Genomic DNA, 19323 nt, shown 5'->3' on the forward strand with positions numbered 1-19323 from the left:
GTTATTTTCATTTTTTTAATTGATTTTGGCAGACCTGCAGAAATTTTCTTTCAGAAATAAGAGAAATATTTAGTGACTTCAAATGATTTTCAGTGACGAGCTTGTGTTATGGGTAATAAGTTGAGTCAATTCTTATTATTTAACATAATAACAACTATAATTATCTTACTTTAGAACTACAGTTAAAAACTAGTTATAACATACAACTTAAATTCTTTGAGCTGTGTAAAATTTCGAATATTTTTCCGTTTTTGGTTAAATGGTTAGGAAAAATTGTTGATCAAATGGATCAATATAATACTAATATAGAAAATGAAAAAAATATACCGGCGCACCAATTTGGATTCCTCACGAAACATTCGACTATTATCCAGTACATGGATATATGAAAACGCTTTAAAGAAAGAAAAACTTGTTTTGCGTTATTCTTTGATATATCCAAGGCGTTCGACAAAGTATGCCACTATGGACTACTGAAAAAATAAATAGGGGTTCCCAAAGGAAGCATACTTGGCCCTTTATTATATTTACTCTTTAAATTTGATCGTCCACGCAATCCAAACTGCGTATTAGCTACTTTTGCCGACGATACTGTTATTCTTTTAAATATACGACTAGACCAATAAATGGCATATTAAATTAAATGAAAGCAAGTCTGTGCATATAAACTTCACCCAGAACAAAATCAAATATGTTCCAATATATGTAAACGGTACAAGAGTTCCCTACTCAAATACTTACTTGGGGACAGTGACATAACTAGGGTATGGCAAGCAGGGCACGTGCCACTCTAGGGGGGAGCGCAAAATGACAGCTCAACTTTTTATATTCAATGTACATATGTATATTCAATCGCGATTTTGAACTTCAGTTTTAAATAAAGATACAAGAAGTCAGGATAGTAGACTCTGTAATCTGTATACTTGCCAGCGAGAGAAACTGAAACGTACACTGTCCGCGACCCTCTACGCTGTTTAAAGTCAAAACCGGTTTAGCTGATGACTGCCGGTGACTCGAAAAACTTCGAACAGCGTGGAGGGGCGCGAACGCGACGGAGAAAGCAGTATGTGCGATCGAGAGGAAACACCGAGGTAGGGAGCGCAGGACCGCCCCTTTCTGGACATTTTACGTCTTTGCAAGCAACTAACTTGCCACGTCACGGCACTTTTGGTGTAAACATAACCTTCGCTCAGTGTTTTTCATCCTCTTTTTCTCAAGACAGTGAAATATTGTTGAATAGATTGTTTGTCACATAAAGATAAAAATTGTGTAAGGAGCCACCATTTCGGTAAGTATTCATTTTTATCGAAGAATATATTTTTATTTGTTATACAGTATCCATGATCACTAATTTTGGAAATTCATTATCGAAATTGCATTGTGATGCCCAGAAACTAAACAACCGAATGTTGAAGTATGATTTCTTGATTTTGCTGGGATTTTGGAATAAAGTACTAATCCGCATTGATCGCGTTCAAAGAGGCTGCAAGAACCCACGATGAATTTTCAGGATGCTGCTGAAGATTTGAAGGCTCTTCAAAATTATTTGAAGTGAAAAGGGTCTTGAAAGAAACAGGTGATCGACTATTTCAAGAAATGAACGGAAGATTCGTACGGTTGAATGAAATCGATGAAAAATTTGGATTCCTTCTCGATGTTGAAGGTCTTATTATCAGGAAAAAAATATATATATAATTGGCGCGTACACCCTTTATGGGTGTTTGGCCGAGCTCCTCCTCGTATTTGTGGTGTGCGCCTTGATGTTGTTCCACAAATGGAGGGACCTACAGTTTCAAGCCGACTCCGAACGGCAGATATTTTTATGAGGAGATTTTTCATGGCAGAAATACACTCGGAGGTTTGCCATTGCCTGCCGAGGGGCAACCACTATTAGGAAAATGTTTTTCTTAATTTTGGTGTTTTCACCGAGACTCGAACCGACGTTCTCTCTGTGAATTCCGAATGCTAGTCGCGCACCAACCCATTCGGCTACGGCGGCCGCCGGAAAGGCCGCAGGAAAAAGAATACGATCTCAAAAAAAGTGCAACGCAATTTTTTCGCTGTCATGGGCGCTACGTCCTCCAGGTACGCCTCTGCTTGTGGACGACTCTAGATGCCAAGTTAAGATGGAACGCTTACGTAAAGAAAAAGAAAGAAGAAATGTAATTAGCACTAGCCCACTAATAATAAAATAATTAATAATATATATAAAATAATGTTGAAACCTATATGGATTTACGGCGCACAGGAAAGACGCTACCAAAGTAACATTCAACTTAGACGAAGGCGCCAGAATAAACTTATAAAATGTGTAGTCGATGCTCCTTGGTTTATTCGTAGCTTCGATCTCGAACGCGACCTAAATATTGACTCGTTAGTAGACACAATAAAAATTGCCCAAGATGAACGATTAAAAACTATGACAATACGGAGGCCCCGATTCTTGTTAATCCAACCAATTGGAGAAGAAGATTGAAATGTAAAAAACCCAAAGACTTAAGGACTAAACAGAATCACATCTTAAATTATGTGTGTACCTCATATTATTAATTCAATACAAATAGCTCGTCAGTATACACAAGATAAAAAATAAAAAAACTATTATAAAGGAATTTTTTAATTGCTATGCCATTACAGAATAAAATATATAGGTATACAAAAAATATTTATGTATACTACAGCTCCACCTTAATGTATACCTATATGCATGTAACTACAATACAAACAAGGGCATGGGCATAATAAATGAAGGATGCAGATAAAATACTCTGAACGTTTAGTGTAATGTTTTAGTGAGCCATATCTCACTATGCGTTTATTGGATTTTAATTAAGCAATTGTGGTGGCCATCGTAGACGCACTTATCGGGGTTCCGAGCCGATCTAAATTGAAGACATAAAATGCCAAAACGTTTTTTCAAACAGCAATAGACCTTCAGTAACCAATAGAAAAGCTTTTAGAGATTCATTCAAACAAAAGTCAAAATTTTCGCATAAAAATAAAATGGGTGGTCTTCATACTTTTTCCTCGATATTACTGTGCCTAGAACCTGTACCACTTATGCAAGAGCATTATGATATGCCTTCTCGTAGAGAGATCGACAGTATTTCCTGACCAGCACGCGTCTGTTTGTTAAGGAGTTTTGAAATAACTTGGAAAAGCCCCGATGCCATTACAAAACATATTAAATCAATATTAATTCCATCGTAATATCCAGCGCACGGATGCAAAAACCATGGTGAAGAGTTTTTTAGAGGTGTGATATTTATGATAGCAGGACGTTATTAGGCTCTTAGCGAATTTGACGTAATCAACATCAATAAGCGGCAAAGCGAATGGGTTTGGTGGTGAACGAGGACAAAACGAAGTACCTCCTGTCTTCAAACAAACAGTCGGCGCACTCGCGTATCGGCACTCACGTCACTGTAGACAGTTATAATTTCGAGGTTGTAAAAGACTTCGTTTATTTAGGAACCAGCATTAACACCGATAACAATGTCAGCCTTGAAATCCAACGTAGAATCTCTCTTGCCAACAAGTGCTACTTTGGACTAAGTAGGCAACTGAGCAGTAAAGTCCTCTCTCGACGAACAAAACTAACACTCTACAAGACTCTCATCATGCCCGTCCTAACGTATGGCGCAGAAGCGTGGACGATGACAACATCCGATGAAGCGACGCTTGGAGTGTTCGAGAGAAAAATTCTGCGTAAGATTTTTGGACCTTTGCACGTTGGCAATGGCGAATATCGCAGGCGATGGAACGATGAGCTGTATGAGCTTTACGGCGACATAGACATAGCGCAGCGAATAAAGATCCAGCGGCTTCGTTGGCTGGGTCATGTCGTCCGAATGGATACAAACGCTCCGGCTTTGAAAGTATTCGATGCGGTACCAGCTGGTGGTAGCAGAGGAAGAGGAAGGCCTCCTCTGCGTTGGAAAGATCAGGTGGAGAAGGACTTGGCTTCACTTGGTGTGTCCAACTGGCGCCGGTTAGCACGAGAAAGAAACGACTGGCGCGCTTTGTTAAGCTCGGCTAAAATCGCGTAAGCGGTTATCGCGCCAATTAAGAAGAAGAACATCAATAACCATGGTTACAAAGCGGTTTGTTTACGAAAACTTAGATTGTGTTAGTGGTATACGAAAAAAACAACACAATGGCACTTCATTGTCATTGGAATAACGATTGATTGCATGTGAATATGTGTTTGGACGAGTGTGTGAATACATGTGAAATGATCTTGCATAATTCGGCTGCAAAAACCCTAAGTGACAAGGTAGCCAAAGTTCCCCTCACAATTTTTTTTTCTCTATAGTTAAAGAGCAAACCAGGTAAATCTATTATTCTTGACTCACAACTAAGTTGAGCTGCTTTGGTAGCTTTTGGTGATATGGAACTACCAAAATATTAAGTTTACCCCTAGAATGGATCAATGCCGAATACACAGCATAAATAGTGATTTACCTTAGTATTCTTATGCTCGTATGTATATATGTTCTATTATAGTTCCGTTTTAGACTTAACATTCATTTTCAGACTTAACAGCTCAGAGTAAAACAAGGCAATTAAGGTTGTCTGTGGTTACCGTGACTATAGCGAAGCCTATAAACTTCGATGTTCTCTCTTAGTAAACTATAAATATAACTCTTTTTTTACAGGGTCCATACGTTTCTGCAAAACAAAATCGTAAAATAATTCACTTTTATTTAAAAACAAACATATTTTTATACAGTGAAAATTCAATCCATAAGTACAAAGCATTTAAAAATTGAAATTGAAATTAGGAAAAAAATTAATTTTCCAATTCAGCTCTACCTGAAAAAAAGCGTCCACGTTTATTACGCACTGAAGCAAAAATACTGTAATCAGTAGATATGTCCGATATGTCAAGCCCATCTGTTAGGTTTCTGTCAAATATATTAATTAACGGCTTTTGTTGGTTTTTTTCGTTGTAAAAAGTCTGTTATTAGCGAATGTTTTTTGCTCTCTCTAGTTTTTTATGCATGACACCCTATCGGAAAATTTATAACTCTTGCAAACGGCGTTGTACGTCAGTCATATTTGACACTTGTGAAGTAATCAGCTGCAGTATACAAACGTACAAGTAATGGAGTGCGTAAAGGTAAAATAAAGATTTCATCGCTCAAAATTATTATTTGTTATCCAGCAAAAAAATGATTAAAAAAAGCAAAGGATGATTAATTTTGCGTCACCTTTTACAAATACATAGCTGCCCACGACCTAAAGATTACGATGAAATTGGAATGCACATTCAGATATGGTTAGTTCTCAACTGCACTTATTGCATCGTTTTCGGAGGAACATATGTATGTATGTATCTTTACTTTACACGAAAAACTTTAATTTTATAAGGCCTTCTTTTAGGAATTTTATTTTGCTAAGAAAAAATTCCCTTATCATTATGAAACTTCAAAAATTATCCTACAAATGTAAATACGAAATAAGAAGCTGTTTATACAACGAAGCTGAAATCTACATTCTCAACTGATGACGTGATGAACGTGATATGTGTAAATCCATCCATATCCAGCTAGCGTGTTCCCTCACTAATATTTCCGCCATACATCTGCATATCGTTAGCTGTACAAACACTAATATTACCATCATTCGGACTTTTATGACAGCAGTACCCAATTTTCCTCTCATACTTACTAGTTATTGCTACTGCTACCATTCATTAGTACTAAAGAGAAGTAATGCTGAACATGATGCCCTACCAACTACAACAGCAATAAAAAAATCTCCACCTTTTTGCGAAGGAATCTACTATAGTACGAGTATAGTTTGTACGTAGCAGCAACAAGTAACAAAGTAACAGCACATCATGCTGGAGGTGAAGGTGAAACAAAAGCCGTCTTGTTGCATGTAACATTTTGAAAGGAACAATTTATTTACAAGAACACAATCCAATGGTATCCCAGACAGTTTACGGGCGAGGATTTGTGTTCGTGCTATTTACAACAGTATTAATACCCTGCCGGCAATTGCGCGGTCGCTGACTCGCCCAATAGGTTAGGTTATTGTGGCAGTTGGTTTAAAAAAAAATATCCAACTCATTTAAGCCACGTAGGTGCGTTGTGGTAAAACTGTGTAACACGGGAACTCGCCAAATAATAAATAAATTTTAATTTAATAATATAAAATATATAGAAATTTATTTGAAAATACATTACTAAGGCAAAAATAGGAAATTTTCATACTACATAGTTAATTAAGCAAATCGTTTTTGTAGTAATTTGTAAAATTTAAATTAAATTTTTATTTCTTATTTATTTCAGTTAAATGAAGAATAGATTCGTACTGATTATGAGAAAAAAGACTTAAAGCTATTTAAAATAATTCTAAAATAAGGTACGAACTGCTTAACAAGATAGCGACAGATCAAGGTTTTGAATGGTATAATAGGTTCACATATTAGTAGATTATCTATTTTTTCGAGCTTAACTTTTAATTTGTAATTAAAAACGAGATTACCTATACGAAATTTTTCTCCCGAAATCCGAGATTACAAAATAATCTGAGATTTTAACCATACTTTTCCTCATACAACTTTGTGTTTCCTCTGTTATCGATAATTATTATTACGAATGCAAGCAGAAACGTCAAAGTAAAAACTAAATAATATGGACGCCGGCAAAGAAAAGAGGTTTGTGGATATAATTCTAACAGAATGTTTGTCAGGTATTATTAATTATAGGCCTTTTCTATTCGCCATTTCTCCGGTCGCTCTCTGTAAGATCGATTAACTTGACGAGAAATTTGCATGCGAAAGCAACAACAAAGTTATCGAGTAAGATCCGCCGCTAGTGAGTATGGCTATAGCTTATTAGGCCGTGCTGCCTTACCAGGAGATGTAATTTAAGGCAGCTCTCTACGCGCGTTGTTGCTTCATCTATTCGCCACTTGCTAAGTCTTGGCGAAAATAAGAGGCCCTATGTCTTTATATTACAGAAAAAAGCGTGTGTCCATAGTCGTCACAAAATGTGATTTTTATATTGCTGCCATAACTTTTTGCAACCTCAGTAGTCTTCGTTTACTGATTTCCTCCAACTGCCAATCACAGCAACCAATTTCGCAATTAAATTAACTATCGATTCCCTTTGCCTTGACTTCATATCATTAATAATAATTAAACAAACCGAAAAGGCTGAATTATTCCACCAATTTATATTGAGAACAATTTTTCAAAACAATCAATCAGCTGTCAAGATTGTTAATTTGAAGCTAATTTTTGTAGATTTATTGTTAATCACTGCATATGTGAACTTTAGTTAACTCCGTTAAGGTTCTCATTTTTTTAAAGAAGCCAAATACGAGCTAATTGAAAGGTAAGCAGACTGTAGTTAGTTGAGAAGAAGCTTTTTCAACACAATTTTCATAAAAGCAAGTACAGTAACCTAAGTATCCCTGACAAATATTTGACAAATATTAGTGACAAATAGCGCGTTTAAAGTTAGCTAAATTCCCAACATGGATACCTGAGCATTTGTGTGTGTGCGTCTATACTTCCTTCTCCTATGCACCTGACTCGTAAATACAATTGGTTACAAATATAACAAACTAGGATGGATTGAAAAGGTATCATGTGCTCTTTTTTGATATGCGGTGCCACATCTGCTCATTCCACCTAAAGAAGTGCATACATATGAATTAGGTGAGGAGTTACTCTTCCCTTTGTCGATACTTTTGTCCGTATACTACTGTCTCTAATTTGCACTTACGAGTACCTATGTGTAAGAAAATCATAAACTACAACAACAGTATCAAGTAAGGAAGCACTAAATTCGGTCCGAACCAAATTTGCGGTGGCTGTTAATTTTTAGAATCAAGTAAACTTAAACCCAATGAAAGTTGTAGCTTCCAGCACCAGAAGGCAGACGGAAATTTGGTCTTAATACACATTTACATTCTCTCAAAACAATATCGAGAATTGTTCATTTAAAAAGCGTGCTGGAATGTTCGTATAACTGTTCTCTATAGTGTCGCAGAGTTTGAGTTTGATCTGTCAATAAGCTTGTTTTTGGCATTTAATTATATCAGTCAACCGCAGTTGTGATCTGCGATTTTCACTACGGATAAAAATATCGAACAAATAATTTTTCTTAAATTTTGTGTTTTGAACGGGATTTCGTGTGCCGAATTGTTGAAAATTTTGCACAAAACCTATGGCGAGTGTGCTTTATCAAAAACAGGGGTCTACGAGTGGTATAAGGCTTTTGCAGAGGGCCGAGAAGTCGTGGAAGATTTGCCTCGATCTGGTCGCCCATCAACGTTTTCAACGGATGAAAACGTCAACAAAATCAAGGAAATGGTGCTGGAAAATCATAATTTAAGTTTGAGGGAGGTAGCTTGTGCCCTTAGCGTGTCTCACGAATCAATTCACAACATTTTACACCATCAATTGGGCATAAGACGCGTGGCTGCTCGATTAGTTCGAAGAGAGTTGAATTTCTTCGAAAAATCATCGGAAGAAGGTGGCTGATGACATGCTTGAGCAAGAGAATTTGGACACAACGTTTATCCAGCGCATCATAACAGGTGATGGGTACATGAGTTTGACATGCAAACCAATCAACAGGCGGCTGAAACCCAAAAAAACCACAATAGAAGAATCCCAAAACAACATGTCAAAGTCGGTCAAAAGAGAAAGTCATGCTACTCGTTTTCTTTGATTGACATGGTGTTGTGCTCTCGGAATTCCTTCCAAATGGCTCTACAGTAAAAAAAGAATGTTATTAGGAAGTTATGCGACGTTTGAGAGAGAGTGTGCTCAATTTGTGGAAAGAAAACCCATGTATCTTGCACCATGATAACGCACCGTCGCACAATGCTCATATCGTGCACACGTTTTTGACCAAAACCTCGATAAGATCATCGAACTTTGAAGGCGGCAAAATAAATTTTGATGTTTACACAATTTCGCGTTTTTATTGAGCAATTCCCGGTACTTTTTTACTGAATGTATTTGCTGTTATACTCGTATACAATAGTTATGTGAAAAAAAATCATACTACTCTTGTGCATTCTTGTGCACACGTGTGAGGGTATAACAAAATATAGCTATTGTAATTCTGCTTATTTTGCAGTAATTTCCAGCGTGCAGATAACCTTTTACGAGTGCAAATGAACAGCCAACTGGTATTCCATACAGTAAGCAATGGTCATTTCCGTAAGTGGCTAAGGACTTCTGTAGTGTTCTCCAGTTTTGCTCTTTTCTCTGGCATCTTTTTTATGTAATTCTAACTGGTATCTGCACATCTCGTTGCATTGATGTTGCCTTAATTTTTCGAAAGAAAACCATACATCTCAATTACGGAGATTGTTGAGTGGCGGTTGATATGACTCATTGATACTCGTATATATATTTTTCGAGTATGCTTGTACGTAGACTTGCAAAATATTGCACGATATTTACATGCTCATATGATAGGTCTGTGGTGTGAATATTTGCATGGATTTCGGTATTGCGAGATCAAGAAACTCCGGAAGTTGCTCCTCTCCTCTGCGAAGTAGCGTCATTGATTCACATAATGTGCGTGCTGCGCTTTCTGAGATTTGTTTTTTATTACGCTAATGTCTATAAATACTCTGTTACCCTTATAATCACTCTAAACATATTTTTCACTGAAGTCAAGATAAAATAGTTTGTCTGGATAAGAGCTATAATGCGCAAAGAAGATGTTAAATAGACCTTTACCTCTTTTTGACCACTTAGACCAAGTTACTAAGCTTATTTTCCTAGAAAATAACGAGCTATCGTAGTCCGCTACTTTAAGTATTGCAAAATCTTCTAATTGAAAGATTGTTGTCATCATACCTAAAGCAGTAAAGCCTCTGACATTACTCTCTAAATACCAAGCCACTCTAGTACCATTTACAGTCCTGGAGTCCCCGGTGTAGAAAATATCACCTTTTAGAAAATATTCTCTTTTAGAAAAGCATACGAAATACTTTATTCCACATGTGATTACAAGTATACATTTATCATTTGATGCTAAAAACAAAGTGTACTATTCAAACAATCTTTTAAACCACTCTTTGTGCCCGGTATCTCCATCTTCGTGCCATAATCCATAAGAATGTAGTCGACACATCGCGAAGTCCAGAGGTAGCAAATAAAACTAAGCATTAAGAACCTCTTCCCACTTTTACCATGGTACAAAGGTCAGTTTTCTCTCCCACAGTTAGCAATCTTCTAGAAAATATGACAGAAATCTACCTTGTGATTGTTTCGGCAAAACACATATGCACATACAAACAAAGTTAGCATTATAAAAATCCCCCTCCATATCAGCAAAGACTCCCTTGTATACTCACTTATTTCCAGTCCTTCTTCAATCTTTGTCACATGGTCATGAAAGGGCTGATTTGCAGGACTTTCCGCTTTGGGTTGCAAGTTGATGAACACTAAGGTGGCTGCCCACCAAAGCCTTTGATCTAACATACTTACCGATCTTGCGTTAAAGACCCTTCAACATGAAGAATTTCGTACTTATGGCTATGAAAAGTTTTGCCAGTGTATAGTAATCTCTCTCGATTTTGAAATGAAAATTACCTTGACCTTCCTTTATGAAATGGGGAGGTTGCCAAATGCCAGACAAGCCCTAAAAACTCTATTTAGAGCCACCTTGAGCTTGCCTCCTTTATAATTAAGGTACTTGGATACACATCATCCGATTCTGGTGACTTAAAGTCGTCAAAAGAGTCTAGAGAAAACTTTACAAGTTCCTCAATCGCCACCAGCAATGCTATGTTAGTAGCTTAGTTTGGGGGATCTTCTCGTCGCAATGACCACTTACATATTTTTGCCTGCGTCAGGAGCTAACCTGCTGCCCGACTTCCAAGAAAATTTTGTATGTTTCCAGCAGCGACACAATATAAGATCCATTAGCATAACCATTAGGTCCTGTTGAAATGCCTTGAACAACTTGGCAGACCCTTTCATGTGGTCAATATCACTTTAAGAGTCTCTATAAGGGCTTACACGAGCTACACGGTATTCGAACCCATTAATTCTTCTCTTTTTGAGTTTTTAATGGCTTTAACCTTCTCGACCTTTTACGAAATTTGAGACCGTATTTCCCTGCCTATTTCTTCTTATTTCTACTTGCTCCGAACAACAAATCAAACTACTCACGGCCTTGCGGGTCGCATCTTCATTTGATTGAGGTTTTTGAGTTTAAGAAAATTTCGTGTTCTCCGATCTCACTGACCTTTTGGAACTTAACAAGTCCAAATTTAGTCAATTAGTAGAGATTTGCCATAACATCGTTAGTTAAGGTTAGATCAATCACTTCTTTCCTTTTGTTGGTGACAAAAGTAGGTTTCTTACCCAGATTTTATCTTGCCAGTCCAGAGCACAGAATATACTTAATATAGCAGGTTGTTCAATTGGGAGTTATACCTTATGTCTAATCAACTTTATGACCAACTATTAGGTCCATACTATTCCATTCTTTCTTCAAGAAAAAATCAATATAGAGTCGTATGCAAGTAGGCCAAAACTACAGTGAGATTGGTGCTTATCCCGCCAGTTAGTTAATAATTCTCATCGCAACGACATCGTGGAAGCTGGATTTTCTAAGAATTGAGCATTCGACCTACAATGCACGCGCGCGGTCTTTCTGCCTCCCTGAGCCGGATTGTATGGGTAATTCCTGAGTTAGGGTAATCTGTGGACTTACATATATATATGTATGCAGTTTCCCTTGACTATTGCATTATGGAAAAGTAGACGATTTGCTATGCAACAAATACCAGGAAGAGATAAATTTCAGTCTTTCCTCGAAGAGATAAGACAATCAATTAGATTTTTCTCTTTACTTATCCTGGAGTATGATATAATATGAATTCGCCTTTACGAATCTAGAGCGAAGGAGTTCCAAGGAGTCTATGTCAATGCTCACCATCAGAAAAGAACCTTCAACATTGTTGGAAATTGGTCTGCTTTTGGTATATGAGAATATATGCCATTGCTTCGAATTCAGCTCTTCGTTCTGACTGTTGATACCTTGATTTTCGACATAGCTCCGCTATCCAAGCGGTGACTCTCACCCTAGTACAACTGCTTTCACCCTTTAAGATACATTTGCAGTTTTCGCAGACTTACATCCATGCAATAAATTCGATCAGCCACTCTCGGGAAACCTCATTACGATACTAACTTCCACGTGCATTTCCTCGAATTTCGGTTACTTTTCATTCACCACTGGCCTTCCACAAATAGGTGTCATTTCCATCTCTTCAGTCGCCTGACCCCTTCAGGATCACCAATAAAAGGTTTGTCGGTCCGGCACCCTCCTTATTCAGCCATCACTCCGGATAAGACTATCCATTGACAGAGTCAGTATTCCGCCATTCGCGAGAGGTTTTCTTCATGACAAAGATACACTGGGAGGTTTGCCATTGCCTGCCGAGGGGGAACCGCTATTAGAAACAAGTTTTTCTTTATTTTGGTGTTAAACCAACCTTTTATAATAGTGAGCATTAAATATCTCCTAAAGAGAAATGGGCATAATTCTTTAAAACCAAGTAGTCCTATGACATATTGATACGAGGGTTGCCTTTTATATTTCGGGATTTGGCAATCCTGCTGTTGCAATCTGGCAACTGACAGCTGTATCGCAAAGTTTGGTATTTTTCGGCTTTTACGTACTCAGAACGTTTTGAAATACCAGCTCTATTTGTGTTGTTTGCAGTAACTTAAAAGATTCATCTCGGTCCAAAACAAATGTGAACGTGGATTAACTCAGCAACATTGCATGGATGAACTTAATTCATTTTTTGGCGATGAAGCTCCATCAAGGACCAGTGTTTATCGATGGTATGGTGAATTCAATCGTGGTTAAAATCAGTTGTTGTTCCGAAAACCATTGATGCTGTGTGCGAACTGATATTGCAAGATCGTCAGGGGACCTATCGTGAGATTGAGACAATCTTAGGCATTAGTGGGACCAGCATACATTCAATAATGCATAAACATTTGACTGTCAAAAAAATTTGTTCGCGTTGGATCCCACACAATTTGTCAATCGCTCAAAAAAGGCTCGTGTCGATTGGTCGAAGGAAATGCTCAAAAAATACGATCGCGGGGCTTCGAAACAAGTCTATGACATCGTGACAGGTGATGACTCATGGATTTACGCGTATGAGCCCGAAAGTAAACAGCAGTCGACTGTATGGGTGTTTCAAGATGAGCCAAATCCAACAAAAGTTGTTCGCGCACAAAGCACTTCCAAGCAAATGGTCGCCTGTTTTTTCGGAAAAACTGGATATGTCGCAACCGTACCACTAGAACAACGCAGAACAGTAAATTTTGAGTGGTACACAACTATTTGTTTGCCAGTTGTCTTCCAAGAAATTAGGAAAACCAATCGCCAAAGACGGATCACTCTTCACCAGGACAATGCGAGCTCTCACACATCGGCTCAAACAACTGCATTTTTGAGCACCCAAAACATCGAATTAATGGGTCATCCGCCGTGTAGTCCTGACTTGGCACCGAATGACTTCTTTTTATTCCCGTACGTAAAAAACAAACTGAGAGGTCAACGTTTTTCGACAGCTGAAGAAGTGGTTGCGGCATTCAGAATGCATGTTTTGGAGGTACCTCATTCAGAGTGGCAAAAGTGCTTCGACAATTGGTTCAAACGCATGCAAAAGTGTATAGATCTTCATGGAGAATATTTTGAAAAACAATAAAGTGATTTTCGATGATTAAAATTTGTTTTTGTTCTCTAATCCCGACATACATATAAAAGGCACCCCTCGTAATACATTCAGTAGTTGCTGTAAGATCCATACATTTTGGAACATGTAGACTTATACTTCCCATTTAGGGTATTATCTCTGGTTGTTTTTATCTGAAAAGTACTCCTCGGGTAGCTACATTGAGCCACTCTATCAAACTTCCAACGAAAAATCTGGAATGCTTACGAAGGAATTGTTCTCTGCTTATATTGCATATATGTACTCGTAAATGAAGTGAAGGCAAATAGTGACTCTTTCATCCTTATCTATTTGGATTTCATTGGCGCTGGTGGCCGCATCAAGCGGAAGGAGACAGATTCAAGAGCCTTGCTGATAATAGGGTTTCGAGCATATTTTTTAAATATCTTTATCTCAATGCTTTTTTATTTATTTAAATTCAGACTGTATGGTGAAGCAGTGACTCAGCTGATATGAAGTCAGTTAAACATTAAAATGTAAATATTGTTTTTTATTGGTTATTATAAATATTTATTAATAATTGAAATTTATTTACTAAGGTGATAAAATAATGCATGTTCACTGATAATCATTAAATTTATTTAAGCTGAAAATAAATGAAAAACGTAGTTTGATAACAACAATGCCTCTTAATACAGAAATTGCAATTTTATTTAAAATTTTCGGTATAATGTAAATAGAGATAAAGCACTTTTCGTTTCCTAGAGTTACAAACTGTTGATGGAACTGACCAAAACTGGTTCAAGGCTTTTGGATGATATTTTTGCAGAAACCTCTTTTCGAATTGCCATGGAATCGTTATGAAATTTATATGATGATTTTGTCACGGTTTCAGAATTAAACGATAATTCGGTAAATAACACTATGCAATATTTTGAAAGCTATTGCCAATGAAGTAAGCATAAATAATTGTTGCATATTCTTATAGAAACTATGAATGTGTTTGAGCTTGATCTAAGCAAGAATTTTGAATTCAGTCCGGACCAAACTCTATATACCAGCGCATATTTTAGTAAAATTTAATTTGGGCTGGCTGTTAATTTTTGTAGTCAAACCAGCTCATAGGCAATGAGAGAAAAGCTTTTAAATTCAGACAAATGGATGGAAATTTAGTCTTAACACATAAAAAGCGTTCCTGGCTTTTATTCGATCTAAATAACAAGTATGCCGGGTATAAGAGGTGAGTTCAATAAGTGCACGTGTTAGAAATGAAGACACCATTTTTCAAAAATTTGAATTTTTCCAAAAAATATTATTTGTCGAACTCTCCAAAATACGCGTCTGTTTCGGCGCCAACTTTCTCGCTTGAACTAAATTTTTTTCCCGCAGTCATTCATGTAGTTTGGCAACAACAACTCCGGATGAATGTGCTGGTGCATTGGTGAAATCGCATCTTCTTTTTGCCAAATTTATAAAAAAAAAATATTTATCGATGAGAAAAAATCTTCAATTAATTACTAGAAAATATATTTATGAAGCTCATGTGAAAATTTGAGACCAATCGGTTTAGTCTTTTTCAAGTAATGTTGGTCATCGACTTTGAAAACACCATTTTGAGAAAAACGCGTTTAAAATTTGAAAAGCACTTTACTTCAATCACTCTGAAACGCCTTTTCAAATTTTCGTGTAACTTCGAAAATATTCGCCTGAACGATACTGAATTTTCTGTGTGCATTCTTAAATATATGTATATACATTAAGAAAATAAAATACAATTTTTAGGAAATTCTAACCCTTAACAGCCGTATTCGCTTGTTGTTGTTTGTGAGCAATCGCGGCACCCATAGGGCCGACAATTTTTTCATCAGCAACTTATCATGTAAAATATTAATTGCCGTTCCTGTCGACTTACCTATGGCCTCTGATACTTTGCGCACGTTCGCTCGTCGATTCCTCGGTAATCATGTCCGCCGGACGTCATACCAGTGCCTTCTAGGTGGAAGTATTGGTAATAGAGGAAGCTTGAAGGCTACTAAGTGCAGATTTTTCTTTTAATGGCAATATCGTTATCGGATAGCCAAGCTGCAGTCCAGATATTGGATTTCACTACAAAAATCTCGAAACTGCTAAAACAAAACAGGGCAATCGGAGAATTGAAGGAAACGAAAAAGGGAATGGATCTGTCATGAATAACATTCTTGCGGAATCGATATTCAAACCACCGTGTTCAATCTAGAATGCAGTCTCCTTCAAATACCTACGAATCGCGGATTGTAGATGAAACGATCGGAAAGACCTGTAAAGACAGCAGAACGTTATGGACCTCTACAAACAAACGTCAAACTAATAAATATGAAACGAAGGGCTGCCTCTTGGCAGAAGGAGAGCAGGCAGCCAAATGGGCATCCCTTATAATATATACTGCCATGGTTGTTATCAACCCGAGAAAAATTAAACTATCTTCCACTTCTTCTGTGAATGCCCTGCCCTATGTAAGGCAATGATCTTAACGCTTTGCAAACCGCTTTTTGAAAACCTCGAAGAGCTGGTAGGTATAAACGTAAAGAACCTTATAAGGTTTCTCAACCGCACAGACTGGATATAGTAAATGATATAGTAAATGCTATTTAACGTAGTCGAATAGGTAACTGCGTGACTACCTTTCGGTAGAGCCTAGGTTCGAAACCCACAGTGTGTGTGAAATTCCAAACGGTAGAAAATCTTTTTTTGTAATAGCAGTGACCTATTGGCAAACAATGACAAACCTCAGAGAGTATTTCCCTCATGAAAAAGCTACTCATAAGAAACCACCTGCCGTTCGGAGACTCATACAAAGGCCAACTTCAAAGAAAAGTTTTAAGCATGGCCGAATCCAATAACTCATTAGTTATTCTTCTTCTTCTTCTTGATTGGCGCGACAACCGCTTACGCGATTTTGACCGAGTTTAACAAAGCACGCCAGCCGTTTCTTTCTCGTGCTAAACGGAGCCAGCACACCATGTGAAGTCAAGTCCTTCTCCACCTGATCTCTTCAATGCAGAGGAGATCTTTCTTTTCCTCTCCTACCACCAGCTAGTACCGCATCGAATACTGTCAGAGCCGGAGCGTTTGTATCCATTCGAATGACATGACCCAGCCAACGAAGTCGCTGGATTTTTACTCGCTGCGCTATGTGTAGTATGTCGCCGTAATACAACTTATCGTTCAATCGCCTGCGATATTCGCCGTCGCCAACGTGCAAAGGTCCAAAAATCTTCCGCAGAATCTTGCTCTCTAGCATTCCAAAATGTCCATACTTATTTTTAACTCTATTAAATATGCCGTTTTATGGTTATAATTTCTGCAATACTGGAGCTGCTGGCATCCCCCTGTTATTGGTTGCAATTATTGCGAGGAAGGCAATATCTGATATCAAGGTTCGTTTAAATGCAAAATTCCTCATAGATAAAGACATAAAGACAATCAACAATTAATCATTAACATGTAATTAATTGATAGACGGCAATAATGCCAATGCTGTTCATCGGGCAGATGTCACACATAACTTCTAGACGCCTGTTAACCACTCAGCCGATCATATTCTGACTTAAGTGGCGTATGCACCTTGCCAGCTATCGATAGTTACGAATATCGAATTTCTTCTATGAAGTATAAAATGCAAGCGCGATTACAGCCATAGCTTTGCGGTTTGCTTGAATTCTCACAGATCATGACATTTTCGTGGCTTAGTTGCTACTAATCGTCACAGCAGCTTACACCTATCAATGTTGGCAATACAAGTACATATGTACATATATGGTAGCAATGCCGCATCTGGAATTAATCTTACGTTGTCGGCGATGTCAGTGAGAGTAATAAAATTTGTATGATGCATTTCTGGCTATGTGGGCTCCGAGCGAAAGCCAAAAAAAAAAAACAGAGATTTTCAGTTTTCAGTGAACTTTAACGTGTTGACACGAATGGCATATTGTGTGTTTTTTTTTGCTTAGTCGTGTTAAGAATAAAGGGTCACCCGTATTTTAAGCTGAAGGTATGGTCTTGCGCCATATATTCCATTAGGTAGTTAGTGATTTTAGGTACTTGATGAGATATTTATATCTGCTACCAGCCATCTTAGTTGGGCTCTTACTACTCCAGACTTTTTGTGGGGTATTTTGAGAGATTAATGTTAAAAGTTGATTCAGTTGAAGATTCAGAAACCGTCAAGGTGTTAAAAAATGGGATGTTTAGAATGCGCTCCTGCGTGGTCAGTGGTATTTGATTAACAGTGGGAGTGCCTTCTTTTAATAATAGTGTCCTAATATTACATATTGGCGGCCACCGTAGCCGAATGGGTTGGTGCACGACTACCATTCGGAGTTCGGAGAACGTAGATTCAAATCTCCGTGAAGCACCATCTCCTAATAGCGGTCGCCCCTCGTCAGGCAATGGCAAACCTCCGAGTGTATTTCTGCTATGAAAAAGCTCCTCATAAAAAAAAATTATCTGCTGTTCGGAGTCGGCGTGAAACTGTAGGTCCCTTCATTTGTGTAACAACATCAAGAATCACAACAGAAAGAGGAAGAGGAGCTCTGCAAAACACCCAAAAAGAGTGTAAGTGCCAGTTATATAGATATACATATGTACATATAATAAATATTACATGCATAAAGGGTGATCAGATTGGAGGTACCTTTTCTAATAGAGGTTTTTTGCCAGATCATGCGTGGTGCGGCCTATGGGCTGGAGCAATCATCGGCCAACATTTCTTCAAAGACGAGGCTGGCGTCAATGTAACAGTGAATGGCAAATGCTATTGTGCCATGATAAAAGACTTTTCGACGCCGCAAATTGAAGCCCGTGAAACAATGCGTTTACTGCACATCGTTTCGGTGAGTAGTTTATCTCTCGCCTCGAATCAGTGGATAAGCCATCGCATCGGTTTGTAAAGTCTAGATGCTTTGTGGATAATCCAGTTACGATTGAGATATTGGAAGCCAACATTACTAAAGTTATTCACGAGATACCGACCGAAGTCCTCAAGCGAGTCATTCAAAATTGGTGTTTACGGATGGTCGAGTTATGACGCAGTTATGGCTAACATTTGAAAGAGATCAACTTTAAAAGAAAAATGTCATTGATGGTTCTACGCAAAAATAATAAAAATTGCCCAATTAATTTCAATTTTCGTAATTTTATTTCTTTTTAAAATCCGATGCCCCTAAGTTGTTCACCCTTTATATGTTGAAGTATTATTTTTGTTCGTTTTTTCATATTTTATTGAAAAACCAAATAGGCTTTCTCTGCACAGAAACCTCTACTAATTTATCCAAGTGCATCTAATGCAAATTAAAACAAAGGCAGCATTTTATTCACACAGTCTATATTTAGTGGTAACATAATCTCATTACATTGTAACGCATACTATCTACATAAAGTATAACAACTTCATTGACATTCTTATTTACCTACATACATACATGCAAAGGTATCTGGCGAAGTGTACAGTATTCATTCTATGGAAATATAACATCTGATATTGTATGATATTTTTTAAATGAAGGCTATTTTACTTGTCTTATGAGCATAATTGAGTACATGAATACCAACATATAGAGTTACATATACTTATATGCACACATGTGCGTGTATGCT

This window comes from Anastrepha ludens, chromosome 4 (assembly GCF_028408465.1).
Source record: "Anastrepha ludens isolate Willacy chromosome 4, idAnaLude1.1, whole genome shotgun sequence".
NCBI lineage: Eukaryota > Metazoa > Arthropoda > Insecta > Diptera > Tephritidae > Anastrepha > Anastrepha ludens.